Source organism: Aphelocoma coerulescens, chromosome 28 (assembly GCF_041296385.1).
Source record: "Aphelocoma coerulescens isolate FSJ_1873_10779 chromosome 28, UR_Acoe_1.0, whole genome shotgun sequence".
Lineage (NCBI taxonomy): Eukaryota > Metazoa > Chordata > Aves > Passeriformes > Corvidae > Aphelocoma > Aphelocoma coerulescens.
Genome location: NC_091041.1, coordinates 2,842,049 through 2,869,790, shown reverse-complemented (window position 1 = coordinate 2,869,790; position 27,742 = coordinate 2,842,049). Strand labels below are relative to the sequence as shown.

At 59.4% G+C, this 27,742-nt stretch overlaps 1 protein-coding gene across 6 annotated transcripts in view; it reads left to right on the top strand.

The window, feature by feature from the left end:
• Positions 1 to 4,592: 4,592 nt before the first annotated feature.
• LINGO3 (leucine rich repeat and Ig domain containing 3) overlaps positions 4,593 to 27,742 on the top strand; it is a 35,964-nt gene continuing 12,814 nt past the window's right edge. Inside the window, exons 1-3 of one of the 6 annotated variants that reach the window (XM_068997248.1) lie at positions 11,166 to 11,272; positions 12,987 to 13,198; positions 16,002 to 16,679. The gene's annotated coding sequence lies outside the window, so the exon portion shown is untranslated. Of the gene's footprint in view, positions 4,699 to 9,055; positions 9,086 to 11,165; positions 11,273 to 12,721; positions 13,199 to 16,001; positions 16,680 to 17,533; positions 17,608 to 27,742 lie in introns of those variants that run through there. The other 5 variants (XM_068997249.1, XM_068997251.1, XM_068997247.1 and 2 more) reach the window with 5 other exon arrangements.

The window sequence follows — 27,742 nt, the reverse complement described above, 5'->3', positions numbered from 1 at the left end:
CTGTTGGCTGTCAGTACCTGGAGCTGGCAGGGACAGGGTGTGGGGCTGCCAGGGGGACCTTTCCCTCTGATCCCTCAGGGGGCCTGGGAGAGGGGGATGGCTCTGGGAGTGCTGGAATGTGATGGGAAGGGGAGATGTGAAGGTGCAGAGTGAGGCTGGGCAGCACTGGGGGTTTCCATGGGGTAGTCCCTGAGCCTGGACACCCCCAGGCTGCTCCCTGGCGTCCCCTCCAGGGAATTTCCCTCCCTTCTGGCATCCCCAAAAACACTGGAATAACCCCTTGGAATAAACCAAGGAATTCAACCCCGAGGCTGTGTTCTTCAGTGAGCACTCTGAGGTTTTCAATTTGTATTTATTTGCTTTACCCCAGAGTTGTGCACAGAACCTTCTCCCTCTACACACATCCTAGAAGGATCCTCTGAGGAAACAGGGATTTTTGGGGTCTGGAAAAGCAGGTTTGGATCAGGAAGTGCCTGAATGTGACCCAGAACTCTGGAAAGACCTGAGGGTGCCCAGTGCTGGAGCTGTTGCCTGGATCAAGTCCCAAAATCTGAGGCTGCAAAGAGCAGCAACTCCTCCAAATGTGGGTGAGGGAACAGGAACAGCTCAGGGGCAAGGGGGGGGTTGGATCCCTTGCTCAGGGCATGCCTGGAGGCTGTGTCTGGTACCGCTGCCTGGAGCTGCCTTTGTGTGGGAATCCACTGGGACTGACAATGCTCCGAGTGCTGAAATGAACCGTGGCACCCTCCAGCAGGGCTGTTGGGGCTGAACGAGCTGAGCCCTCGGTTTGGTTTAGCCAGGGTGGGCCAGGCCAGCTCAGAAATGCCTGTGATGATGTCTGTGCTCGTCCCATGCCACAGCCAAAGCCTCTGAAGGAGCACAAACCCTCTAAGGGACAGAGGAGATGAGGTTTTGCTCGTGTCCCAGTTCCTGTGGACTGCTGGAAGGAGTGGGAGTTTGAAATCCCAGGGAGGCTGAAGGCAGGTAAGGAGGAGGGAGGGGTCCTGGCTGCCAGACCCTGCTGGGATCAGAGGTCTCAATGTCTGGTTAATTAAAGGTTGTGCTGCCTGTCAGAAGCAGCCCTGCTGTGGCTGTTCCTGCTGGATTACCCTGATGTTTCCGAGGCCTTCTCTGACCAGTGAACCACTTAAAGGTGGAAATTCTGGGGCTTTAAACCAGTGGCTGGCTCAGGACACCTCTCCTGGAGCTGCAGCCCTTGGACTCCTCCTTAGCCCTCTAAAATTTGCTTTACAGCTCTGCCCAGAGATCCAGCACTGGCTCCTGGTGCCTCTGCTCCAGCAGGGCATGGCTTGGGCCAAGCAGGGCTATTTTTCTCTCAGGTTGGTTATTTGTGCACCATTAACAGCCCTGAGTGGTGAAACTCAAGCATTCCTAAAGCTGCAGTGCCTCATCCTTGGTGTTATCTGCAGCCACAACAGCTCTGCTTTCATTACTGCTGAGTAACAGCGAGATCTTTTTTTATTAGAGGTTGACAAAGGAGCTGATCCTGCAGCTCCTGGATGTTACACCGGGCTCAGCATTAATTCAGGCGCTCCTTGTTGGTGTTCAAGAGCTCTCCCCTTCTCTGCAGCAGGTGTTGATAAAACATCCTTCAGGGGCACAAAGCCGGGCAAGGGCTCTCTCTGGAACCTGGGCTGGCTTTTCCTCTTGCTCCTGAACTTTAGGAGCCCTGGATGTGGGGATGGGGAAGGCAGGCTTGGCTCCTTGCTTGGGGGTCAGGCTGCAGAGTGATGATGTTAAATGTGGTGAGGAAGGAAACAGCCCTAAATCTGCCTCTGAGCTCACCTGCAAATCAATTCTGGCCACACCCAAAGCTGCCCAGTCCTGATTTAGGAAGAAAAGACCTCCTCAGCTGAGCATGGAGGAAGTAAATGGCCTGGTGGAATCAAAAGTAGCTGCAGAGCTGTTTGATCCCAAGGTCATCCTCCGAGTCCAGCCCCAGCGGGTGGGTAGTGCCCATTTGTGAGGAGGAGGAGGGGGATGATGGCCCTTCAGTGGGTGAAGGCTCAGCCTGGAGCGGTGCCCAGTCACCTGGGGCGTGCCTGAGGCTGGCACTGGCTGTTGGTGGCCTCAGGAGTGTCACCACTGAGCTGCCCAAAATGCTGTGTGCACGTGGGTCACATCCCTCTGCAGGAGGATGAGGCTGGTACATCCCAGAAATGCAGCTTTGGGGCTAAAAGGCTGTTTGGGGCCATTCAGTGGGGCTGCAGCCATGGGATGGGATCTGTGTGATGCTTTTGGCCCGTCTCCAAGTCTGGGTGAAGCAGGGCAGGGATGGAGAGTCTGTCCTGCCCAATCCATGCAGCACCTCTGAGCATCCCTTCCCTCCCTCTCCACGTTCCTGTTCTTCCTTCCTGGCCTGTGGGGTTTTTTGCCAGTTTTCCCCTGGAGTGTGAGGAGACAGAGCACAGGGACACAGGGTGGCTGCAGCCCCCTTGGTTTGGGGTTGGAAGGTGCCAGGAGCAGCCTGATGGAGCAGATAATTGAATTCCGGTTGGATGGAGACACACCGAGCCCTCCTTGGCATCTTCTTTTCTAGGGAAAGGCTGTGGGATGTGCCCAGCTGAGCCTCTGTTGCCCCTGGGCACAACTCTGGGTATCATCCAGGCCCAGATTTGGTGTGATTCCCCCTTACCCTTCCCCTCAGTCCCTGGACAAGGAGCAGATTCCCTCCCTCCACCTCTGCACCCCCTGGAACTCTTCAGCTGCTGCTTTTCCAGGCCGCATTTCCTGGGCTTGGGATGGTGGGAACCACGCAGGATGGGGGTCCCAGAGCTGAGCTCTGCCCTTTCCTGACCTCCAGGGCCTGCTTGGTCTCGGTGGCTTTGAGGGTGACACCAGGGCCTCGGCAAGGGCCACCAAAGAGCCAGGTGGCTGCTGTGGGAGGATGGGAAGGAGGGGGAACGGGGAGAGGGAGGGAAATCGAGGGGTTAGTGCCGTGTTTGGGGACGAGGAGATGAGCGGGGACCTTGAGGGGGGCTGAGGGCTGAGCAGAGGTGACCCTGACAGTCGGGGAGCACCGAGGACTCGTGGCCCAAGCAGCCTGCACAGGGCTCAGACCTGCGCCGAGGGAGCTGTGTGGGAAACAAATGGCTTAATTGAGGCGAAAACGATCGTAATTAGCATGAACAAATCCAATTAGGAGCTGGGGGCGGGTTACCTTGGGCCTGGTGTGGGCAGCAGGGAGGGCTGGGGGTCCCAGGGCTGGGACAGGGGGGTGGCAGGGGGGTCCCCCGGGGCTGGGGCTCCTCGGCATCGTCTCCTCCTCGGGCTGTTGGCTCTGTGCCCTGGTCAGAGCCTGATTAGGCTGGAGCCCTGGATTAGCCAGGCTGTGCTCAGCCAGAGGGGAGCAGCAATCGCTGTCGGCTGCGCAAGGCCGGTAATTGAGAGGGGCAGGAGCCCCATTCCAACGCTGCCCCGGGGCTGGAAGGAGCATTTGGCTTTTTCCTGTGAGGAGCAGAGGACAAACTGCTCCGGTTTGTCCTTTCAGTGACTGCTGGGGGTCGGGGGGGGCTGTGGGAGGGGGGACGTGCTCGGCTGCTGCAGCCCCAGCTGGAAAGAGCGAGGTTAAATATTAACTGTGAGGCTTAACGTGAGAGCAGGAGTTTCTTTCCTAGCAAAAAAAAAAAAAGGAATTCAAAGCATTCCTTCGCAGCAAAATCATCTTTATGGGTCACGATTTTAGTCACAAGGGTTCCACGTCTTTGGGAAAACGTGAAACCACGACACTTCTCGCTGGGCTTCTCTTTCCCGTTCAGCCTCCTGCCCCTCCAGGAGTTATTCCTGGAGGGATTCATCCTCTGATCCACCACTCCAGCAGTGAGGGGCAGGCACCGAGCACCCCCTGAGCCACCCCCTGAGCCAGCCCCTGCCTCCTCCAACCCCACCTTCTGTGCCCGACCGCTCCCACAGCGTGGAAAGCCAAGCAGGGGACTGGGAGCCCCTGTGCCTGGCGTGGTCCCAGTAAAACCAGTAGAGCCACCAGCAGGAGGAGCAGGCAGGTGCTGCTGCCATTCCTCGAAAGCTTTGGGAGCCCTCAGGGCCGTCCTCACGGGATTGGGGTAATTTGGGGTAATTTTGTGTCCTGCTCAGCCTGCGGTGGTGATCCAGCCCTTCCCGCTGCTGTCCCCTGTGTGAGGTCCCTGCCTGCAGCTGCTGACAGCTCCCGGGGATAATCCCGGCTTTATCTTCCCGCTGTGACAGCGGCAGGGATGAGGGAGGCTGGGATGTGTCCCCGGGGAGCTCAGTGCCAGCCCCAGCCCGTGCCCAGGGCTCTCCTGTGCTGCTGGGCAGCTCCAGCTGCCCCAAACCCAGCCGGTTTGACAGCTGCAGGGGCAGGGGACAAACATCTGTCCCCACATCTGCTCATCTCCCAAAGTGACATGGATTTGGGGTGAGGTGCCCAGTCCTGGGTGCCTGGGGAATGACTTTGTGCCTTCCTGGGGACACAGCACGGGGTGGGGCAGGGACAGGGCGGGTGCTGGCTCTGCTTCGCCCGGGGGCGTGCAGGGAGGGACCGGCCCCGTGTCTCGAGCTGCCCTTTGGGGTTTTGCCGATGCCAGGGAGGGATTTTCATCAGCGCTGCCCTTGCTCCCTGTGGATTATCGAGATCTGGGAGCCCAAAGATGCCTTGGACCAGCTAAGCAGCTTTTTACCCCCGAGGAGGGCTCCAGCCAGGTGTGTAACTGGGAGCAGGTGGTGACAGCAGGGACAGAGCACTCTGGCCAGCACCAGCGTCTCTGGGCATGGAACCACCCCCTCAGAGCTGCACAATTCCCAGCCCAGATATTTTTGGCCGGTGAGTGCTGAGAATGTTGACGTTTTCCAAAGGCTCTGAGCCCATGTTTGTGCTGCTGCCCTTGTTGGCGTCTCCGAGCTGTTGGTCACAGTTGGGTGGCGGGGAGGAACTGGTGCTACAGCAGATGCCATGGCTGGGCTGGCGTCCAGCTGAGGCCTGGAGATTCGTTGTGTGTCACACTGTGGGAAAAGTGAGGGAAAAGGGACGGAAAAATGAGGGAAAAGTGGGATCCAGCAGGCCAGACCCCCACTGCAAACAGTCCTGTGGAACTGAGCTGTGCCTCTCTCCCAGTGCCTTTCCAGCTCGAGCCCAGTGAGAGCTCTTGGAAGCACAGCTGGGAAGAGCAGCATTAATATGCACATAATGAGGTGTGACTCACCCCACAAGGCAGAGCCATTTTCAGGTCTGATTATCCTCAGCCGTTCGTGCCCCAAAACTCGCTGGTTTTGTTCAGATTTCATTTAAAGATGCTGCAGGATATTAGCTTAGGAAAATGGGAGGTGACGGGGGAGCCTGGGAGCCATGGATGGTTCCCATCCCCACCCCACAGAGGGAAAGAGGGATGAGGTCAGTGCCAGTGTGTGACCTCCTGGTGCCTGTGCCCTCGAGGGGGGTTCAGAGGAGCCCCCAGGGGGCAAGGATGGGCCAGTCTGGAGACAGGTTATTTATAGGAGTGTGTAGTGAATGGTTTTAAACTGAAAGAGAGGTAGTTTAAATGGGATATTGGGAAGGAATTGTTCCCTGGGAGGGTGGGCAGGCCCTGGATCCCTGGCAGTGCCCAAGGCCAGGCTGGACATTGGGGCTTGGAGCAGCCTGGGATAGTGGGAGGTGTGCCTGCCCATGGCAGGGGTGGCACTGGATGGGCTTTAAGGTCCTTCCAGCCCAAACCAGTCTGGGATTCTGTCCAGGTCTGCTCCCACGGAACAGGGACAGGAGGAGAGGGAACGGCCTCGGGCTGGGCCAAGTTTAGGTTGGATATTGGGAAAATTCCTTCACTGAAAGGGCTGTAAAGCATTGGAAGGGGCTGTCCAGGAATCACCATCCCTGGAAGTGTTCAAAACACACGTGGATGTGACACCTGGCAGTGTCCAAGGCCAGGTTGGATGGGGCTTGGAGCACCCTGGGACAGTGGAAGGTGTCCCTGCCCATGGCAGGGGTGGCACTGGATGGGATTTAAGGTCCCTTCCCACCCAAACCATTCCATGATTGCACTGAGTTTCTTGGCCCTGGTTCTGCCTGTAGGGGAAGAGGCACCTGTGGCCCGTTCAGGGCACCAAAAAGGGTGGGAGTGTAGATTGTCACCTGTCCCCTCCTTGCTGTGATACCCCTTTCTCCCCAGGGACCTCCCTGAGAGAGCCGTGGGTGCTTCTCTGCCCACAGCAGGTGACTCCTGCTCCTGCTGTGTGCCCACATCCCAGCCCCAGGAAGTGTGGAGAGGCAGGAGAGGCCACAGGTCACTGCTGTGCTCCCAAGGGACCCTGGCTGGCTCAGCATCACCCTCTCGATGCCACTGCTGCTTCCAGGAGCTCCCAGCTCCTGCCCCATCCCTGCAGAGCTCAGTGGGTGCTGCTGCGACCTCAGGGACTGCTGATAAATGACCAGAGAGGTGGCATTTGGTGACACAGGTGGGCCTGGCAGTGGTTGGACTCGATGATCTCAGAGGGGTTTTCCAACCTTTCAGATTCTGTGACTTCCAGCTCCCAGCTTTATCACCAAAAATGCCTTATCAGGAGCAGCCTCCAGCTAAGGAGGTTTCATGCCCACACCAGCCACGGAACTGTCCTGGTTTGAGTCTTCTGCTGCACTTCCAGCCAGGCGCCTCACGGGCTCCAGGGTCTCCAAGAGAGGGACAGGATCCAAGGCTCACCTCGTTCATCCCCAGCAAAGAGCAGCTCTTCCCACCTCGTTTCGGGTTTTTGATGCAGTTCCCAGCAGAGGCAGAGCTGACACCGACCCCAGCCCTCCCACGCTCCCGGGGGAGGAGGGGGCTCCTCTCTTGCTGCTTTCACTCAGGAGTGAGTTCTGTCCTCAGCTGCAGCTCACTTGGGGATCAAAGGCCAGGAGCTTTGCACAAAGGATTGAAACAATCCCATTCCTGATGTTGATCAGCTGTGGAAGCTCCTGAGCTGGAAGGAACCCTCAGGGATCATCAGTGCAGCCCCTGGCCCTGCACAGACACCCCAACAACCCCACCCTGGGCATCCCTGAGAGCGCTGTCCAAACGCTCCTGCAGCTCTGGCAGCCTCGGGGCCGGGACCATTCCCTGGGGAGCCTGGGCAGTGCCCAGCAGCCTCGGGGGAAAGAACCTTTCCCTGAGCTCCAGGAAGCCAAGGGATGTCTTGAAGGATGGGGATTTCATCCTGGGGTTGAAGAGGCTGAGATGCAGGGAGGGCTGGGGGAGGGAGCAGCCCCCATGCACTTCCCCTCCATGCAGGCAGCCCAGAGCAGATGTCCTCCCACCAGCCGTGCATCATTCATGCAAGAGTGCTCCCCATCTGATAAATCATGTTGGAGAGACAAGACACAATGGGGCTTTTAATTATGGAAACAATTAGTGAGGATTAATGACAGCAGTGGTGTGACGGTGGTGTTACTCCCAAAGTTTAACGAAGCTTTAGCAGTTTGTGTCAGACGTGGGGAGCTCTGAGATGCTGCCTTGGGTATTGGATGCACCTCAGCACCCACCTCTCTTTCTCTCAGTGAGAGGTGTCTGGGGGCTTCAGTGGATGAAGCCTTGGGGAGGTTTATGGGAAGGGACAGGGCTGAGCATTTGTTGTTTGTTGAGGTGGAGCAGGGCCTGGACGTGGCCCAGGGACAGCTCAGCTCGATGGCACCAGCCTGTGGCCAATGTGGATGTGTCCGCCAGGCTCCTGGGATCGGAGCAGAGGTGCTGCTCCCCACAAACGCCTTCAATACCCTGGGTGACCCCAGCTCCAGCATCAGCATCTCTGCACCTGCACCTTTCAGAGCCAAGGATCAGATCATGGAATGGTTTGGGTTGGAAAGGACACTAGAGATCATCCCATTCCGTCCCCTGCCATGGGCAGGGACACCTTCCACTGTCCCAGGCTGCTCCAAGCCCCGTCCAGCCTGGCCTGGGACACTGCCAGGGATCCAGGGGCAGCCACAGCTGCTCTGGGCACCCTGTGACCAGAGCCTGCCCACCCTCAGCATACAAAATTCCCACCTGCTTCCCCAGACTCTGAAAAACTCCCAAAACTCCTTTTCTGCCTCCCAGCAGCTCCGTGAGCTGATCATGGGGCTGGGATCCAAGTTTAATCTGCTTAGAAGACAGCACCAGAGCCGACGGCTTGGGAAAACACAGCATCAGCAGTAGCTTCCCTTTGCCTGCAGCCCTGGCTGTTCCCCGCAGAGGGGGCTGGGGACAGCCTGCAGGGAGCAGGGACACAAACACATAGTGACAGGAGGACACCAGACACATTGGGGTCACCGGGGTGGCCGGAGCTGTCAGCAGAGGTGAGGTGGCACAGGCCATGCCAGCCTGGAGCCTCACACTGCCCTTCCTGCTCCCTCCTCTGTCAGTGGGGTGCTGGGGTGGGATGCTTGGATAGTGCAGGTGAGGCTGGGGGCTGGCAGGGGCTGTTCCAAGGCTGCTGGGAGGGAGGGGAGAGCACTGATCTGAGGGGGCTGAGTCCATCTGTCCCCTGCTGACTCCCCCTGGTACCTGCCCCACACCAGGACCCCTGTGCTGGGAGCTGGGCTCAGAGCCCGTGGGAGCACCCTCTGCTCTGCAGCACCCCCACCCCGTGCTCAGGCCTTTCCCAGGAGGACCCCAAGGTTTGATCCAGGATTTACCCCAGAGCAGAGCAGAGAAGCTGGAGCAGAACAAGAGCAGCCCTGAATTCCGCATGATGTGCAGGCGGAGCAGAGACAGGACACCAGACAGGCTGGACCACGCTTGGCCCAGGTCACTCAGTCCCTGGCCAGTTCGCCCAGCACAGCCTGGAAAACCCATTCCCAGTGTTCCTGCCTGCTGGGGGCTGGCTGGTGAGGAAGATTTCCCAGTCCAAGCTGTCTCCTGCTGGATTAATAATTCACAGAGCGAGGCAGGGCGCAGCGACCTCCGCCCCTCTCGCGTATCCAAGGATCCGGGAGCTGCTGCCGGAATGACGAGCAGGGGAGGGGACAGGATGATGGGGATGGTCATAACAGAGCTGTGGACTCTTGGGCACTGCTGCCTATCCTGCCGAGGCCGTGGGGTGCAGGGAGATGCACCAGGAGAGCGTCTCTGGATCCGTGTGCCAGGTACAGGTCTTGTTTCCAAACAGTTTTTCCTTCCATGGAGGATGTGGGCGGATTTGTTGCCTGTGGAAGGGAGACACTAATAATGCTGGCTGGGTGCCAGGCCTGTTCTCACCTCCAGCACTGTCACTCCCCAAAACCCTCCTGCCAGCCCCATTCCGTTACAGTTCCCCCCACCCCAGAGCCCCTCTGGCGATGTGGGAACAGCCAGGAGTGCCCAGAGCCCAGCCCTGAGTGTCTCCTCCAGCCCCTGAGGCTGCCAGAGGGGCTGGAATTCCCTGCCTGGCAGCTGACAGCCTGAGCCAATTCCCACAAGATCAAGCTGGGGAAATTCCTTCATGCCCCAGAGCCACGTTCAGCCATATTCAGCATCATGGCAGCAGGAACATTCCAGAAGCTGCTCCTGGTCCCTGTGGAGGGCACAAGGAATGAGGGTTGTTCTGGCAGGCAAAACACATCCAGCACTGTGGAGCTTCAGAAGAGACTCTCAACAGCTGGGAACAGCTGGATTCCCTAGGGGAGAAACCATCATCTTCATCCTGGTGTTGGCCAAAGCCCCTGGAGACCAACACAGGGAGAGAGACCATGGAACCATTAAGGCTGAAAAAGACCTGTGAGATCACCGAGTCCAACAATTAATGATGATCCAGCAAATTTTAAGCTTTTTCCTATGAACACATTCCCTGTTTAAAACCTCTTCCCTAACCATGGCAGCCTCTCTATCCTGTAGAATCGGAGCTCTTGGATGGGCAGGGAAATTAAGGAGTTCAGCCAGGAAAAGTTGGTTTCCCAAGTCTTCCTGGTTACTAAAGGATTCGTCAGCGATCTTCCCTCCCAAATTAGACCTTGTAGACCCCCCCGGCTGATGAATCAGCTCTGCCATCACTGCATCCCAGCATAATTTGCCTCTCAACCTAACAGCTCCCATCCCACTCCCAGGACGTGGAGCAAGAGTAGGCAGCCAAAAAAACACCCAAGGACCTCGAGTGCTGGGCTGGGGAGAGCAGGAAAAGGTGGGGACAGGGGGAATTTCTTCCTTTGCTGTTTGAGTTCCTACTGTGGACATGATGCATGTGAGGACAGGGAAGAAGGAGAATGTTGGGGATTGACACCTCACCTGAGCATGACCCTGAAGCAGGAAAGGGACTGGGAAGGGCAAATCCCTCAAAACAGAGACAGGGCTCAGCAGAGGGGGGAGAACCTTGAGAGCCTCCAGCAAGCCAAGGGACAGTGTGTTGTCACCACTGGCAGCTGCCAGTTCCACCTGGGCACAGGTAAGGGGCTGGGCAGCTCCTGCTGGGCGGTCACTGAGCCCACGCTGGCGTGTGGGTGCTCTCCTTCACCACTTTGGTGCTGTGAGCCCCTTCCTTCCCAACAGTTCCCAACAAGGGGACAGTCCTGGTGGTGACTGGGGACGTGGCCCTGCGCCCTTCATGCCAGGCAGCGTTTTTTCCTGAGACAACACCCTGAGGAGTGACCCCGGTGGATCAGACACGCGGCCAGCACCAGGAGAGGCTGAGGGGCTGTCCCTGGCCACAGTGAGATCCCTCCTGCTCCTGAGTCCAGCCAGCCATTCCTGAGCCATCCCTGCGTGAGAACCTGGCCAGGGCCATCCCACGGCGCAGACAGGCACGGATTTGGGGATTTTCTTGCTGTGCAATCCTGTTCAGATTCCCTGGGGACCCAGCTCATCCACAACGGCCCCATCCGTGAGCAGGAACCAGCAGCTCCCAGAGCTGGGAGCAAACACGGCCGAGCTGATGAATGAAGGGGATTAGAACCTGCTCTGTCTGCGGGTCGCGGTGACACAGGGACACGGGGACACGGCGACATTTCCGTCTGGAAGGTGCAAATGCCGTGTTTGCCGTCCGTGGCACCGCAGTGCCTGGAATCCTAATCGCCTGCAGAGCAGCTCCAATGGTATTTGAAAAGGAGCTGGGAGCTGCTGGAGGGATTCGATGGCACTCGCAGATAAAGGCAGGAGGGAGGGCGAGGGAGACGGGGGTGGCAGCGCACGCTGCAGCTCACGGAATGTGGGCTGGATTCCATCAGGAGCAATTTCCTCGCGGGGAGGCAGCGGAGCGGCCGCCCCCGGCTCCCCGAGGGTGGGGGAGCGCTGGGATCCCACCGGGAACGGCAGCACATGGATCCCTGAGCTTGTTCGGGGATGGGGAGGCGACCTGGGAACTGGTGAGACAGGAATCACCTGCCAAAATCCACCGTGCCAGGGGTTCTCATCTGTACGGCTGCAGGAGACTGAGGGGAGGCTCCTGGGGGCTGCAGCTGCTCCCGAGGGGAGGCGGAGGGGCAGGGGCTGAGCTCTGCTCTGGGACAGGGACAGGAGCCCAGGGAAGGGCTGGAGCTGGGTCAGGGCTGGGCATGGAGCTCAGGGAAAGGTTCTTCCCCCCGAGGCTGCTGGGCACTGCCCAGGCTCCCCAGGGAATGGTCCCGGCCCCGAGGCTGCCAGAGCTGCAGGAGCGTTTGGACAGCGCTCTCAGGGATGCCCAGGGTGGGGTTGTTGGGGTGTCTGTGCAGGGCCAGGGGCTGCACTGATGATCCCTGAGGGTCCCTTTCAACTCATCTAATGTGATTCTGTGATTGTCCCACCCATCCACACCAGGACAGCCCCACGACTGTGCCAAGCACACCCCAGCCCAGATAAAAATAAGGTAATAATCAGTGGACAAGAAGGGAAAATGTTGGGGGTAAAATCTGAGGTGTGCACCCCACAGCCCAGCCACCCTCTCCCCAAACCCCTGAGCTCAGGCAGCCTGGGGCAGCTGCATTTGGAGCCTGAAATATCCTGCTCCCCACTGCCTTTGGGTTGAGCAGGGGTCCCAACATGAAGCTTCCCCATCCCAGGGACCCCCAACCCTCCGCTGTCACTGCACTGTCCCCAGGCTGCTCCCAGCCCGGCTGGGGGCCCTTGGGGACACAGGTGGCTCTGCCATCCTGCCTGGCTGGGCAGGGCTGGGCAGCAGCAGCAGCAACCCCTCGTGTGGAGCCAAGGATCACAGCAGGGAGGAGGAACTGGGGCTGGCAGCGGCTCCTCTGTCAGTGTATCCCAGTACCTGCAGCACCTTCCTGGATTAGCTGGGCAAACAGAAACCACGCAGCTGCCAGGATGGGAAAATGAGCTGGGCAATGGTCGAGGGGAATAAATCATCAGCTGTGGGGAAGAAATCCCAGAATATCCTGAGCTGGAAGGAACCCTCAGGGATCATCAGTGCAGCCCCTGGCCCTGCACAGACACCCCAACAACCCCACCCTGGGCATCCCTGAGAGCGCTGTCCAAACGCTCCTGCAGCTCTGGCAGCCTCGGGGCCGGGACCATTCCCTGGGGAGCCTGGGCAGTGCCCAGCAGCCTCGGGGGGAAGAACCTTTCCCTGAGCTCCATGCCCAGCCCTGACCCAGCTCCAGCCGTTCCCTGGGCTCCTGTCCCTGTCCCAGAGCAGAGCTCAGCCCCTGCCCCTCCGCCTCCCCTCGGGAGGAGCTGCAGCCCCCAGGAGCCTCCCCTCAGTCTCCTCTGCTCCAGCTGAACGAGCCAAGTGCCCTCAGCCACTCCTCACATGGCTTCCCCTCAAGCCCTTCCTCATCTTCCTTGCCATCCTTTGGACACTCTCTAATGGCTCAGGATCTTTCTTATGTGGGCAATAAACCCTCAGCTGTGGGTTCTGTGGGGCTGGGCAGCCCTGGAGGGTGACACGAGCTCCACGCCAGGCAGCTCCCAGCTCCATGACCATGGCCAGAGGGGGGATCTGGGCACTGTGCAGGCCCCCCTGATCCCCAGCAAAGAAGGGATGGCCCTGCAAACGGGACCTGGGGTGGCCTAATTCGTGCAGCAGGAGAAATGCAGCCTGTGCTGGGAAACCAGAGATAATTTGTTTTATCCTTCTCTGAGCAGGGAAATGTTAGGCCGGGTTGGAGCGCTGCTGAGCCTGCAGAGCTCCTGCTGAAGCCGGCTGGGGCTGGGTGCTTCTGCAAACTGGCCCTCAAAAAAGAGAGGAAATCCTCCTTCGATGGAATTTGTCACCTTGGGGTGACTTCAGTGCCAGAAGGGACACCTGGAGCCACGCATGAGGGCTCACTTAGGGGCTGCAGTGGGAGCAAGAGCAGGTGAGGATCCCAGCACTGCTGTTGTTCAAAACCGAGGCAGTGAGAGAGGGGAAAGGTCCCTGTCCTTCCTGCTGGGATGAAAACCCTTCTCCTGATGGTGCTTCTGCTGGGCACAGCTGAGAACAGCAGCTCCCTGGCCAAAGAAACTTCCATTGTTGTTACCAAATATTTATTAAAAGGAACTGGGATTAGTCCCTGTGTGCAGAGTGGGGCCGCCCGCCCGGGGCTCTGGCAGGGACCACGAGGGGAGATCGTCCCCTCTCAGGGGCTCGTGCCCAAAATGAACAGATCAGGAGAGCAGACACTGAGACATCGGGGGCAGGGCAGAGAGAGCTGGAGGAAAGGGGTTTTGGAGGGGGAACAACCCCAGCTCCGTGCACAGCAGGTCACGGATGTCACTCGTGGTATGGCAGCCACCCTTCCCTGTGCCCCCCAAACCCCACAGTGGGGCTGAACCCCCCCTTTTCCATGCTGGGGTCCTGCCAGAGTGCACACCTGAGGTGGAGCTGCATTTCTGGGTGTGATGGGTGAGCAGGGCAGAGCGAGCCCATGGGACCTCCCTGCTCCCAGCCCTGGGAGAGGGTGGCTCCAGGCTGGATGGAGGGGACAACACAGGGCAGTGTCCCCAGGGCACGGTGCCCTCCAGCTGTGCAGTGTCACCCTCCAGTGGTGTTTGGGGCACTGCAAAGCCTCTGACCAGCACAGAATAAACCCATAAACCCCCCAGGTCAGCCCCGGGGGCGAGTCCTGGGGATGGTGCTGTCCCCAGTCCCTGTGGTGTGGCTGGCTCTGCTCAGGGGCATTTGGGGCCGGGGGGTCTGGGCTGCCAAGCCAGGACTGACTCCCTGGCACCCCCAAGCCCTCATGGCATCAGCCCAGCGCCAAAGTGGCTCCCTAAAACCCAGATCCTGCAGGAGCATGCGGATCCAGCATCCAGCCAGCTCCTTCGAGGAGTCCATCGAGGCTCCCATTAGGCAAAATTAATGGGCACCGGGAGCCCGCTGGCATCACATGGCTCCCACTGCTGCATCCTGAGAGGGGACAAAACCTCCCGGGCTGTCACCGGAGCTGGCAGCGCTGGAATGCTGCATTCGGGCTGGCAGGGGACCAGCGTGGCCGGCGGTAGGGGCTGGCAGGGACCCTGCAGGCAAGGAGAGGCTTTGGATCCTGGGATCAGCAGGGAAAGATCCCCCACTCCACCACAGAGGGCAAACTGGGGGCAAAAGGGACGTTACCTCTCACTTTATCGGAATTATTTTTTTCCCCTTGGCACGTTTCAGTCAAAAACTCTCTGGGATTTTGAGCGTGTGCCAGAGCAGCTGTGATTTTTTTATTTCTCTCACACTTGTTTTTTTTTTTTTTTTTCCCCTAAACCATTTTGCTGAGTCTGTGTGAAAATGCCCCAGAAAGCAGCAAAACTTGTCAAGACACTCCCAGCACCGGCTCGCTTGGAACAGCATCTCCAAAAGCAGGGGCCAGCCCTGGAGCACCGGCCCCGACAGCCTCAGGGTCCTCCCTCTCCTGTGTGTCCCCCCAAACTGGGGGACAGTTGGACTGGGTGGTCCGGAATGTCTCTTCCCACCTCGATGATTCTATGATTCCATGACATTTGTGTTCCCAGGGTACAGCTGGCACCTGGGTTGGCCCCATTTCATCCCAGTCCTGATGCTCAGCATGATTTTGGAGGTTTTTGGTGGTTTATTCCCCATCCTCATTTGGGGGGGGCTATTTTTGTTTAGGGCCAGGCTCTGGGGACAGAGGTGACAGGTGGGGGTAAAGCCCCCTATGGAGGGGACCGGGTCCCATCTCCGCACCCCAAATGCCACAGCCCCTTCAGGGACCTGCTGGCCCAACCTGTCCCTGGCTCCTGGCCCAAGATCCCTTTGGATTTATCTCATATCGAAGCCAATTTGAATTAATTGGAGCACGAGACCAAGGGCCCCGTGGGATTCTCCGATGTCCAGTGCTGGACTCCAGCTTGGGGAAGCAGAACTGGTCACCTCAGCCTGGTGCTTTTCTTCCACAGCTTTGTCCTGTTCCTTCCTTAGAGCCCAAAGTGATGCCAGAGGGGCACTGGATTTAACGGGAGGAGGTGACAACAGGAGAGAGCCCAGAGGGGGAGCGGGGCTGAGCCAGAACCCACGGCACAGGCTTGGATCACAAGCTGCCTGTTCCCTTATCCCAGCCCGTGCCTTGGTTTCCCCCAAAATAAAATAATGGCACGAAGAGGGCACAGTAAGACAGAAATAACTTGATTTTCTGGTGAGGTGCTTGGGGAGGGGACAAGGACAAAGCAGCTCCCTCCAACCTGGGGCTCCCCCAGCTCCCCCAGTGCACTATCAGCAGCCTGCTCCCCCAAAACCACCTCGAACCCAGGCCAGCAGGCAGGAGAGCATCTTCCAGCAGGCAAAGTCAGCTCAGCCCTTGGCTCCCAGCACAGGGATCGGGAGCTGTGTGGAGGCAGCAGCAATTCCCCCCATCCCTGATTAGAGCAGCGCAGCCTGCGGAGCCAGGGCAGGGGGGACGCTGCTTAATTGACTCTGTGCTTTTGATACAGCAGCTTAATGAGTGTGTTCAAATTAGCTAGAATCACCTTTCCATCCCGGGGAATGGAAATGAGACGTGGATTGCTCTGGCACACCCTCCCCCCCACGCCGGCCTCTTAAAAATCCATCCCCAACTAAACCAGCCACGATTTCCGTGCCTGGATTTTTCATCTTTTCCTAAGCAGATAAGTTGATATTGTTTAAAACAACAATGAAATTCCTTCCCAGCCACATAAATCTCCTGGTTTTAACCACAGATCCAGGGCTGAGGCTGGGGATGAAGCTCAAATGGGAAAGCCCGAGCTGCGTGTGCCTGCAATGAAATTATAAATCCACATCCCGGAGCAAGCGAGCAGCAGGAGGCACCAGGAACCTCCATCAGCAGAAGCGCTGGGCTGCAGCAAGGGATGGGAGTTGGGAGTGGAACCGACAAGGCTGGGAGAGCTGTTGGCATTTCTCCTGACAAAATCCTGCACAAACGGAGCCAGTCCAGGCAAAACCACGGCATTGGACCCGCCTGGGGTCCAGTGCTGAGCCCCATTCCTTCCCCCTGAGTTCTGCCCTCAGGTTCCTCAGCTGGAAAGTGAAGAAGATGCTGCCAAACCCTGCTTGAAAAGTGCTGTCAGACACAGCAAATGTCACCGAATGGCTCGGGTGGTGCTTGGTCAGCTGGCACGCAGCACATCAAGGGCACAAGACGATCTGCATCAGCTGTCCACGGCCCCTGAGGCCAGGGACCAGCAAGGCTAAGGCCAGCCTGGACTGACCAGTGATGAGTGGAGAGGAGCAACAATTCCACGCTGGAAGTCAGAGCCGAGGAGGGAATTGGCCTCTGCCATCCTCAGAGCCCAATTAACCAAATCACCACAGCTCTGGGAGGCTTCAGCAGAAGCGAAGGGGAGCAAGAGGAGAGCTCAAAGGAGGAATGGGCAATGGTGAGTGCTGTGCCCGTGTGGGATGGGGGTGCTGCTGGGGGGCTCCAGGTCATTGTCCCATGAGCCGGGCATCTCCCTGGCACTGCTGCAAGGGACGGTGGAGCCCAGCACAGGGCACAAACGCAGGAGCCCTGGCTGGGCTGGGGGCTGTGCTCACTCCTGGGGTCACAGTGCTGTTTGTGCCCGGATTGTCCCAATTTCCCATGGGATGGAGGGGAAATGGTTGTGTTCATCCACAAATCCACAACCACCTCCAGTGCGGGGAGGGCAGCTCAGGGTGAGGTGGCCCCCAGACAGGGGGCAGGCAGGGGGACACGGGGCAGGGGGATGCAAACAGGCTGTCATGGGGCAGGGATGGGAGTATCTGGGGGTGCTGGTATGGGGCTGAGGGACCCCAGGCGGGGTGGCAGGTGGGGACCTGTGGGTGCTGGCAGGGGGGGAGCCCAGGCAGGGCGGTGGGGGAGTACCCGGGTGTGCGGAGTGGGGCTGGGGGAGCCCAGGCAGGGTGGTCGGGGGTACCCCATGGTGCTGACATGGGGTCGGGGACCCCACACAGGGCACTCCGAGACTTGGGCACACCCCAGGCTGCCCGGGGGGGGCGTCCCCTCCCCTTTGCCCACGGCTGCGCGGGGAGGAGACCCCCCGTGCCCTTCCCCGTGTTCCTCCGGGGCCGTGCCCGTTCTCCGCCCGGGGCCGCGCATCGCCCCCGGCCCCGTCCCTCCCCCGGCCGGCCGGGGGGCGCGGGGGGCGGCTCCGCGCACGGCCCGACGCGGCTGGAGAGGCGCTGCCGCCGCCGCGCCGCCCCCGGGGACGGGCCGGGGCCGGGCCGGGGTCCGTCCGGAGCCGCCGCCGCGCCGCCCCCCGGGCTGCGGCTCTGCCCGCGCCGCCGCCGCCGCAACATGGGCAGCCCCGCAGCGGCAGCCGAGCGGTGAGTGCGGGGTCCCGGGGCCGGGGAGGGTCGTGCCGGGCCGCACACGTGGCGCCGGGGGGCGGCCGCCGAGCCCCCGCCGCCCTGGGGACACGCAGCCTCCCTCCATCCCTCCCTCCATCCCTCGCTCCTCCGCCTGCCGCCAGCGGCTCGGGGGGGCTGCCCGGCTGCGCCCACCGCCCGCGGCCGCCAGGCCCCTCCGCAGCCCCCGGCTGTGCCCGGGGAGGGGGCTCGGCACGGCGGGCGGCGCCGGTGCCCCCGGGCAGGGTCGCACAGGGGGTGGCGGTGGTGTCGCCGGGTCCAGCCCGCCCCTGCTCGGCTCCATCCCCCGGCGCTCCCGGGGGTCCGGTACCCGCAGTCCCCCCCTTTAGGGCTGGGGCCGCCGCTCGCAGCCCCTTTCCGCGGCACAGCCGAGCGAGTCCGAGCATCGCCAGGCGTCGGGAAAGCTTTTCCCATCTCCTCTCGCTCGTGTTTCCCCCCGGGCGCTGCCCGCTCACTCCTCGCCACCCCAGGGCCCTTCCTGCCTCTTCCCCGAGCATCCCGGATTTTAGGGCTAGGCGGATTCTCCTGTCGAAAATTCCGAGGGTTGCTTTAGCCGCGGATGTTACCGGGTTGTGTTTCTCGGGGAAATGGAGCAGGCAGCAAGCGCAGCGTTCCTGGCTCCTATTGCCGAGCTGGAAGAGCAGCCTTTGCCTCTTCCCACTCTCCATCCAGAGTACTTTTGTGCCAGTTCCTTAATCCACTTGCAAAGCGGATTGAGCTAAAACCTGACAAAAGGTGCTCCAATTCCCACGGCGTTCGCAGAGGCAGAACGTTTCTGTTTCTGTTCCTGCCCAGCCTTACCCAGAGCTGAGGTTTTTGGGAAGGAGAAAAGAGCAACCAGGAAGAGAGAGGATGACAGGAGAAGGCAGAGTGCCTGTGAAATAGATGGAGAGTGGAGCCGTGCCGGGCTCCGCAGCCTGGCAGCACCCGGAGCACAAACCCAGCCCTTGGGAGTGAGGAGCACTGGATCCGAAGTGGTTGGAGCGGGAAGTGACCAGGACTGGGGATGTTTGGTGGCCTGGTGAACACCAGCCTGGGCCTGGCAGAGTTCCTGGCTGCTGCTTTGGTTTGTGGATGGTCTCTCACCCACTCTCACCCTGGCTGGGGATGTGCAGCCTGCGGGATGGAGACCCCAAAACCCAGCCCTGATGCAGGGGTGACACCATGGGAAAAGCCTCGTCCAGGCAGGGAAAGTTCCTACAAACCTCTCAATCAAAACATGAGGCATTAAAACCAAAAAGCACTCGCAGAGCAGAGTTGCCCAGCAGTGATATGGTCATGTGTGGGTTAAAATTCAAAATGCAGGTGTTGAACCCTGCAGTAACCCTGTGGGAAGTGGGGGGCCCTTGGGATTGCTCTGCACCCCAAAGCTCTGCCCTTCACCGCTGCTCCATCACCCCTTGCAGGAGGGAGAGGGGATAAAATCCCGGCACCCCGAGGCACGGCAGGGAACGTGCTGCACGTCCTTTAAATGGGAGAATAATTGAAGATGGGTTGGGGAGCTGCCAGTTGGGCGGCCTGGGATCGATCTGGTTTAATTTTGCGCTGATGTTTTTATCACCGGCGGTCCTGTGGTGCTCATGGGAGGGGAGGCAGCGGAGCTGCTGCCTCTTGCTGCTGGAGGACTGGTGGTGGCCAGCTGGGTTTTGGCCAGAGCAGCTCGGAGAGGTGATTTTTAGTCCACCCAAGATTTCTTATGGTTTTCAGATTGCAAAAACCCCACTCAGGTATCTGCAGCCTTTCCCACAGTGCTTGGGTTGTGGGCTGATCTTGGGGGAAGATGCTCTCCAATGCCCAGCCTGCAAAACAGCTGGAGGAGCATCCCGAGAGCAGGGAGCAGGAGGTGAAGCAGCTTCAGGAAAGAGTTGGTTTAAAAATCCGTACATTCTGCTTTTATCCTGCCCCGTTGGAGGAGGGAGCGGAAGGATGAGAGGAACAGGGGCTGGGTTGTGTTTCACCTGTCCTGGGCATCGATGGCCAGGGTGGGACGTGGCTGTGCTGGGCAGAGCTGGGACACATCCCAGGCACAGCCGGCTCCTGCCAGGCTCAGCCTTTCCAGGGGGATGTGTTTTTGCTGATCCCTGGCTGAAGATAGCAGGGCCAGGGGCTTTTTTCCTATTTTGTAGCATTTAGAGCTCAGGAATGTCTGCTTTTATTAGCTGTGCTAATCCTGCCTCACCAGAGGACTCGTCCCTGGCTCCAAGGCCCAAACCTAATCCCCGCTCTTCCCTCCTGGGCCCGAATTAAACACTGGACTCACAGCCCACCGGACACGGCACCGGCTGCACTCCGTGTTTAAAAGCTTTCAATCCATGTTGGTGGGATGGATTTTTCCCAACTCCTGGCTGCCAGATCGCTCCTATTTCCCCTGCCCAGCATCCCACCAGTGAGCAGGCAGCTCCTCTTCTCTCCGTGAGGAGCCAGAGCTGCCATAAGGCAGGAGGAGTTGGGCTGCTCCGGCAGCTCAGAGCCGCGTCGCTGCCGCGTTCGCATCCCCGGGATGGGAGCGAGCTGCTGGAAGCCCTGGGAATAACGTTGGGAATGTGAAGCACGTGGCCGGGCGCGCTGTGCGTGGGCAGCGGCGATTCCCGTGCCGCCGGCGCGTGTGGGCAGCCCGGGTGGGACGCCTGTCACCAGCAACATCTCCCCACGTCCCCAATCCCACAGCTCCGAGGGGGGGGAGGGAAGCGGGAGCCAAGCGAGGCCATCCCTGGGCTTGTCCCCGGTGACGCTGACTCGCCACGAGGCTCCAAAGCCCCTCAGTGTGTGTCTCGTGCCTCAGTTTCCCTGGCTGTACGTGGATGTGGTCCGGAGGCCTGGCTGCGGAGGGTGGCACAGTCCCTCAGACAGCCTAAGTCCTGCGTGTGGCTGTGGAGCGGTGATGGAATTGTCGGAGGGAGCATCACAGAGCATCTTCCAGGATCTCTCTGGTCCGTGAGGCTGCAGGGAGGGTGGAAGGTGCTACCAGAGCCCAAAGGGCCGCTCTGTGAGCCCTGGAAAAGCCCCAGAACAAACAGGCAAGGGCAGAAATGTTCAGAGCAGAGATGTGAGAGGAGATGAAAAGCAATAAATCCCAGGAGAACGCTTGGAAACGCTGCCAAGGGCCACGGGTGGCAGCAGGAGGGAGACGGAGCCGGCTTTGGGCAGCCTCGGTTGGCTTTTCTGTTGTGAAGTTTTTGCAGGGTTTACCTTGGAGGACAAAGCAGCTGCTTGCACAAGGTTTGGCTCAGGGGATGTGGGACCAGGGAGGCAGGAGTGGGACAGGCTGGACCAGGGCCTTGCTCAGCCATTGGCAATGGAATGTGCTGGATTCTCCTTCAGATCCCGTTTAAGCCGTGGTGTTTGGGGGCTGGAGCTGAACCCCGCGGGTGCCCCAGGTCTGTGGGGTGCCGGAAGTGGGGGCTGGGCAGGACAGGGGTGGCAAAGTGGGGAAATGGCCCTTGGTGGGGGCAGAGCAGAGCCCTCCCCAGGCCCCGGCAGGGGCTGCCATTCCCTCTATTCCATGTGAGATGGACAAGTGAGGACAGCACCAAACCCACCCCAGAACAACCAAACCGCAGAGAGCCGGATGGAGAATCTGAGCAAACACAAACAGCTTTGCCAGGGATGAGTTAAAAACAAAGCACGGAGGGTCTGGGCTGTGATCCCCAGGCTGCTGTGGTGCCTTGGCGTCCCCATGGGCACCCCAAGGCCGGGAGCAGAGGCAGGATCAGTCTGTCTGAGTGGCAAAGCCGGCCACAGCTCTGGCACGTGCCCTCCTCCTTCCTCTGCCTCAGCCCAGATCTTCCCATGCTTCCCTGCCTTCCTTCCCCTGATTTTTTCATACCACCACAAGCTCAGCTGCCGCTTGCGGCCCCATCCATCAGAAGGGTTTGGTTTTCAAAGCTGTCCCAGCTCTGCCCGGCTCAGATCTGGAGCGCCAGGGCTCCTTGTTCAGCTCCCGATGTGCCAACCAAAATAGCAGCGGCCACATACTGGAGCAGAGAGGAACAAGTGTCACTGGGAATTAAAATGACAGATCCCAGCATCGAGGTCTCTGAGGGCTTGTGCTTTATTAAGCAACAGTGAGTTCATGGGAAAGGACTTTGACTCAGAGCACCGGTTGTGTCTACAAGAAAAGAGAACCAGGGACTAAATTTAGGCTCAGGCTGTGATGGGGAGACAGGGCCAGGCACTGAGGGAGGGGAGCTGGGCATCCTCAGCTCCGTGGGGGTGAGCCCTGGCCCTGCAGAGCAGCGTGGGATATGGGGAGCAGGAGGTGGGTACATCTCAGCCTTGGGATCATGGAATCCCCATTGGGTTGGGTTGGAAGGGATCTCAAATCCCATCCAGTGCCACCCCTGGCAAGGGCAGGGATATCTTCCACTGTCCCAGGCTGCTCCAAGCCCCGTCTGGCCTGGCCTTGGGCACTGCCAGGGATCCAGGGGCAGCCCCAGCTGCTCTGGGCACCCTGTGCCAGGGCCTGCCCACCCTCCCAGGGAAGGTGCTGCAGAGGAACAACAACCCCAGTGCTGTGGGGCAGGAGGGCTGCAGGGTTCCCCTCCCTGTGTGAGGAGCTGCTTGGGGTCTTGCACCCCCAGCCCCACATCAGCCACAGCCAGGGCTGTGTGGAGGGGCTGGGAGAGCTCCTCTGAGCGGGATTCACCCTGGCTGGGATTTGTGCAGCATCCGCAGGGTTCGGAGAGAAGGGGGGAGCACGACCCTGCCCGAGGCTGTGTGGTCCTCACGAGGCTCCCTCTCCCTTAAATGTGGTTTCCTGCTGATGGGGGTGATTTAACCGATCAGTGTTTTCTCTCCTTGCCTCAGGATCTGCCTCTTCCCACCGCCCCCTCCTATTAAAAATTCATTGTTTCTCCCAGATACTGTTGCTAGAGGGAGACAGGGAGAAATAAAGGAAGTTCTTGGAAAGGAGAAGAGAAAATATTCAGTGGGAAGGGAATTGAGGAAAAATTCAAACCAAATATTGTCCCTCTTTGCCTCCTGTTGCCCTGGGTGCATTTGAGCCCTGTCACACACAGGACTCCGATGTCCCCAGAGAGCTGTGTGGGAACTGGGGGGAGTTTGGGTGGTGGGGACAGTCCTGCTTCTGTCAGCGAGGTGGTGAAGCCCCTGCTGGCTTCAGAGCTGGGTCTGTGGGACACCGTGGCTGTTTCACCCAGCAAATTCCAGCAGGCACAGGAGGGAAGGAGCGGCAGGCACAGGGACCTGCCTGATCTCCGACTCAATTCCCATCCTCGGCTTCTCCAGAAAACTCCCCCCGAGGCACTGGATTGCTTTTCCTGCTCCATTCAGCCGCTGTTTCAGTCCCGGTGGATGAGGGGGTCCGTTTGCAGACTGAAACATCCGGAGGGTGTTGATGGCTGCTCTGTGGGATCAGCTCCCCTGGCCCTGCAGCACCCTGAGCCGTGGCTGTGACACGGAGCTGCCAGCCCATGGGCCACCGAGGGGGATTCAGGCAGGCTTGGGAAGGCTCTTTTCCATCTTCTCAAGCCTCCTGAGCACGGTCCTCACAGTGCTTCTCGCAGGGCAGCAGCAGCAGCAGCAGAGGTTTGCAGGGCAGAGCAGGGGAACTAAAGGGGCTCTCCCTGAGCACCCAAACTCCCTCAGCCCCATCTCCAGGGTGGAGGATTTGTTTTCCCTCAGGAAGAGTGGAAGGAATAATTTCCAACCCCTTCGCAGTGGTGCAGCCAGAGGAGCAAACCATGAGGGTGCTTGGTGCTTCTGGCCTCTTTTTCCAGAGGGTCACCCGGGCTGACCTTCCCCACACTCAGGACAGCTGGACGCCAACCCTTCACTATTGGCACAAGGAGCTGGTTTGTATTTTTCCATTTAAATCCCATTTGAAGCAAAGTCCATCTGGTTCCCTCCGTGCTGCCAGAGGAGAAGAGGCTGCTCTTGGGTCAGTTTTGCACAGGGAGGCCCGGGGAGGCGGCGTGGCCAGGACCTGTGCCTGGTGGTGGGCTGGAGCAGGGCCCCCGTAATTGAACACTAATTAGGGATGGAAAAGGAGCAGAACCCTGCGATTGCAAATGAAGGTGGAGTGACATAAGTGAGAGAGAAGCTGTGACCTTTTTCCATAAGCAGGAATATTAACCAAGTGCCTAATGGAGCGGGGGGGATAATCCTGCCTTCATTAGTGTTTATTCCTGGGGCTGATGAGGGGCAGGAGCCTTTGGGAAGTGCAGTGGGTGATGCCAGCATCCCCCCCAGCCATGCCCAGTGCTCTGGAAGTCATTCCAGGAGTTACTGTGGAGGTTGGACCCTCCACATTTCAGGAAGTGGTTTCTCCTCTTACCTTCAGGGTCACTTTTCCATCAAGCACCAGCCTTGTGGCAAAGCAATTCCCAGCGTGGGGAATCCTGACAGGATCGGCACCACCGCCTTCCGCTGCCTTGCTCAACCTGCACCAGCATCTGGAAACCTCTGGAAATCCAGGTCCAGGTTGTTGCTGTTGCAGTGACAAACGGGGCTCTGATCTGTTGGGTCAGGCTCATCCAGCACCAGACAATGCTGCTGGGTTTTTTTGGGTTTTTTCCATGCCCCGAGGTTCTCTCTGGCTCAGGCTGCCCCTGAGTTCATGCTGGGCAGAGCTGTGCCCATGCAGGGATCACTCCATGGCCTGGGGCCTGTCCCTGCTGCCTCAATCCTGTGCCACTGGGGCCTGGCTCGGCTCTCTCCACCTCAGTGACTTTCCCAAGACTAAGAAGTAGATTTTTTTTTCCTCTGTTTTATTTTTAACAGCTCTGCCTCATTTCTCCCTCCATTTCTCTCCCTGGGCTTGTTTCTGGCTGTGCCCCCCAAAGCTGGGAGATGCTGTGTCCCTGCTGTGCGGCTGTGGAGCTGAATTTTTCCTCCTCCCTTGGTTTTCCAAATTTTCCCATTTACTTTGCAGGAAGAAACTCTTTGGGGGCCTGCCACTGAGGAGGATTTCAAATGAGCAGCCTGTGACACCTCCTCTGTGATAACGTGTCATTTTTGTTGTTCATATTTCAATAACTAAAGGTCAGATGGAAGCTCAGCTGGCTGGGAAGTCTGACATTAATTACACTAATGAGTCTCTGGTTTAATGCTCCTGGACACCAGGGTGGTGCAATACTGGCCAGATCCTGGGCACTATCGGGTGTCCTGGGGTCCATGGAATGATAAAATCCCAGGATATCCTGAGCTGGAAGGACCCTCAGGGATCATCAGTGCAGCCCCTGGCCCTGCACAGACACCCCAACAACCCCACCCTGGGCATCCCTGAGAGCGCTGTCCAAACGCTCCTGCAGCTCTGGCAGCCTCGGGGCCGGGACCATTCCCTGGGGAGCCTGGGCAGTGCCCAGCAGCCTCGGGGGGAAGAACCTTTCCCTGAGCTCCATGCCCAGCCCTGACCCAGCTCCAGCCGTTCCCTGGGCTCCTGTCCCTGTCCCAGAGCAGAGCTCAGCCCCCGCCCCTCCGCCTCCCCTCGGGAGGAGCTGCAGCCCCCAGGAGCCTCCCCTCAGTCTCCTCTGCTCCAGCTGAACGAGCCAAGTGCCCTCAGCTGCTCCTCAGACCCTTCCCCAGCTCCGTGTCCCTCCTTTGGACACTCTCCAACAGCTTTGGACCCTTCTGATCTCTTGGTGCCCAGAGTGCCCCCAGCACTGGAGGTGAGGCTGCCCCAGTGCAGAGCAGAGTGGGACAATCCCTCCCTGGCCTGGTGCCCCCCAGGACACGGTGGCCCTTTGGGCTGCCAGGACACACCGGGGACTCAGATCCAACTTGGACCGACCAGGACCTCCAGGTCCCTTTCCACAGAGGTCTGAGATGAGCCAGATTTGCTGCCGTGCATGGAAGAGTTGCTGTGCACATCCCAAGGGATGCTCCTGCCTTAGAAGAGCTTGGCTTGTTTACCCTGGTCTCGTTCTCTGGAGGTCTCTGCTGATTTCCAGGACATCTGGGTCCTGTTTGGCTTTGGGATTTGCTGCTGAATTTCTTTTTTCCAAGAGGATCCCGTGTGCAGAACTGGAAGCTCCTTGATGGAGAAGCAGGTCCCATGTGGTTCCCATGGAGAGGAGAATCCTCTCCTGGCTCCTGCACTGAATAGCCCAGAAAAGAGTTCAAATCCAAGTTTTGAGTCAAACACAAGGCACAGGAGCAGAAGGTGACAAGGATCCTGGTGGCACAAACACACAGAGGGCCGGGGAACTGTGCTGGTGTCACCACATGGGACCGAAAGAGGCTTTAGGCCGCTTCACCCACGTGCTGCTGGGTCCCATTTCACAAGGATTAAAATGTATTTGCAGACAAAACCCCCCGCAGGTAACCTGAGCCAGAGGTTGCTAAGTGACCCAGGAGCTGCCAAAAACAAATGCCGAGACCATCAGCTGAGCCCGTGCTCCTTCCCAGGGCTGGGAGTGACCGGCTCACCTAAGGAGCCAGGCCCAGGTGGTCTCTAAGTGAGCTTAAATTTCACGTTCCCGATGCTCGGGCAGGGCTGGAGCGTCTCAGGGAGGGCAAGAGAGGCTGCTCAGCGCCGGGAGCTGAGCACGTTTGGGCTGGCTGGGGTTTGCTCCCAGCAGGTCCGCAGTAAATACGTGGCTGTGTCCAGCCTGCTGGAATTGGATGGAAATTTTGCCTTCTTCATCCCCGGAGCTGGAGCCTGGCCATGGGGAGCAGCAGCTGAGCTGCTGTGGTTGGGATTAACCCTTGGATAGCTCTGGCTCCGAGCACTGCCCGCGGAGTCTCCTCCATCCCCGCTGGAATGCTGCAGCCTATGAGTCCCACACACGGTGCTGCAGGTGAACCAAACCCACTTCCCTCCCAGTTATCCCATCTCCCAGGACTGGAGCGGCCCCAGGGATCTACAACAGATCTTCGTGCATCGGCCCCTGGAGCCGAAATCCCTCAAAGCAGGGACACTGCATCCCCTGGAGGCAAATTCCTTGTGGAGTTGCACCAGCTGCAGTTGCTGGTGGTGCCGCAAGCTTCCCCCCGCAGGTGCTGAGGGCAGGCCCAGGTGTTTCTGCGGTGTTTCCCCATCTCAGGGCTCGGTTTGGGTCATTCTTGCTGTTCTTTCAGGTGCTGGGTGTGAGTTACTCCCACACGTGTGTGCTCCAGCCCCCTGTGCCGAAGGGCACTGAGGAGATGGGATCCTGCTGCCAGCCCTGAGCTGTCCCTGCTGTCCCATCCCTCCCTCCTGGAGGGGCTGGTGCATCCCCTGGCTCCAGCAGGAAACTCTGGCGGGCCCAGGGCAGGGGATTTCTGTTGCCATGGGGGATTTTAGTGCTGCTCCTTTACTGGGGAGCGTCCCTGACAGAATTCCATGCATCCCACATGGGATTTGCGTCCCTGGCACCGACTGCATGGGGTGAAGGGCTCAGCGTATCCCACGGACACTGGGACCTTCTGGGAGCTGGGAGTGTGGGTTCCTGCCCTTCCAGGGCCAAGTCTGGGTCCCTCAGGCAGAGCAGACAAGGGGCAGGTGTTCTGGAGCAGGGAATGAGCTGGGATTGCCAGGCACTGGGTGAAGTCCTGCAGCCTCACAGCCCCCAGGGGCCTGGGGCTGACCGGGAATGTGGAACCCTCAGCACCGTCCCTGCACGGCTGAGCCTGAGCCTGCAGGTTTGAAGGGAATCCCTCTGACTTCGGCTTCGGGGCGATGCTGCTTTCCTGGAGGAATTTTTGCTTTTCCAGAGTGCTGGGCACTGTCAGTTCCCCAGGAACCCCAAAAGTGAGGATTTACCCATCCACAAGCAGCGTGTGGGCACCGCTGGGGTTTGCAGGAGCACAGGGGGATGGAGCGCTCCGTCCTCCCGGGATGTGCCAGGGCTGTGATCCCTGTGCCCCCGGGGCCGGCTGCTGCTGCAGCACCGGCTCCTCGTTCCTCTGCCGTTCCCCAGCAAATCCCTGCCGTGGGAAGCTCCTTTGCCTCAGGCTCCCCAAGCCTCTCCCAGTAGGAATTACCCCCCCCTGGTTGCTGCTGCTGCCCTGGGGCAGTTCGGCCGGGCAGGAGCAGGGAGCTGAGCGAGGTCTGGAGCAGGCACAGAGCAGCTGCGGAGCTGCAGCAGCAGCGGCTCTGCGTGGGTGTCGCTGAACGGGACCCGAGTCGGGGACATTTGAAGGCTGTTAACCG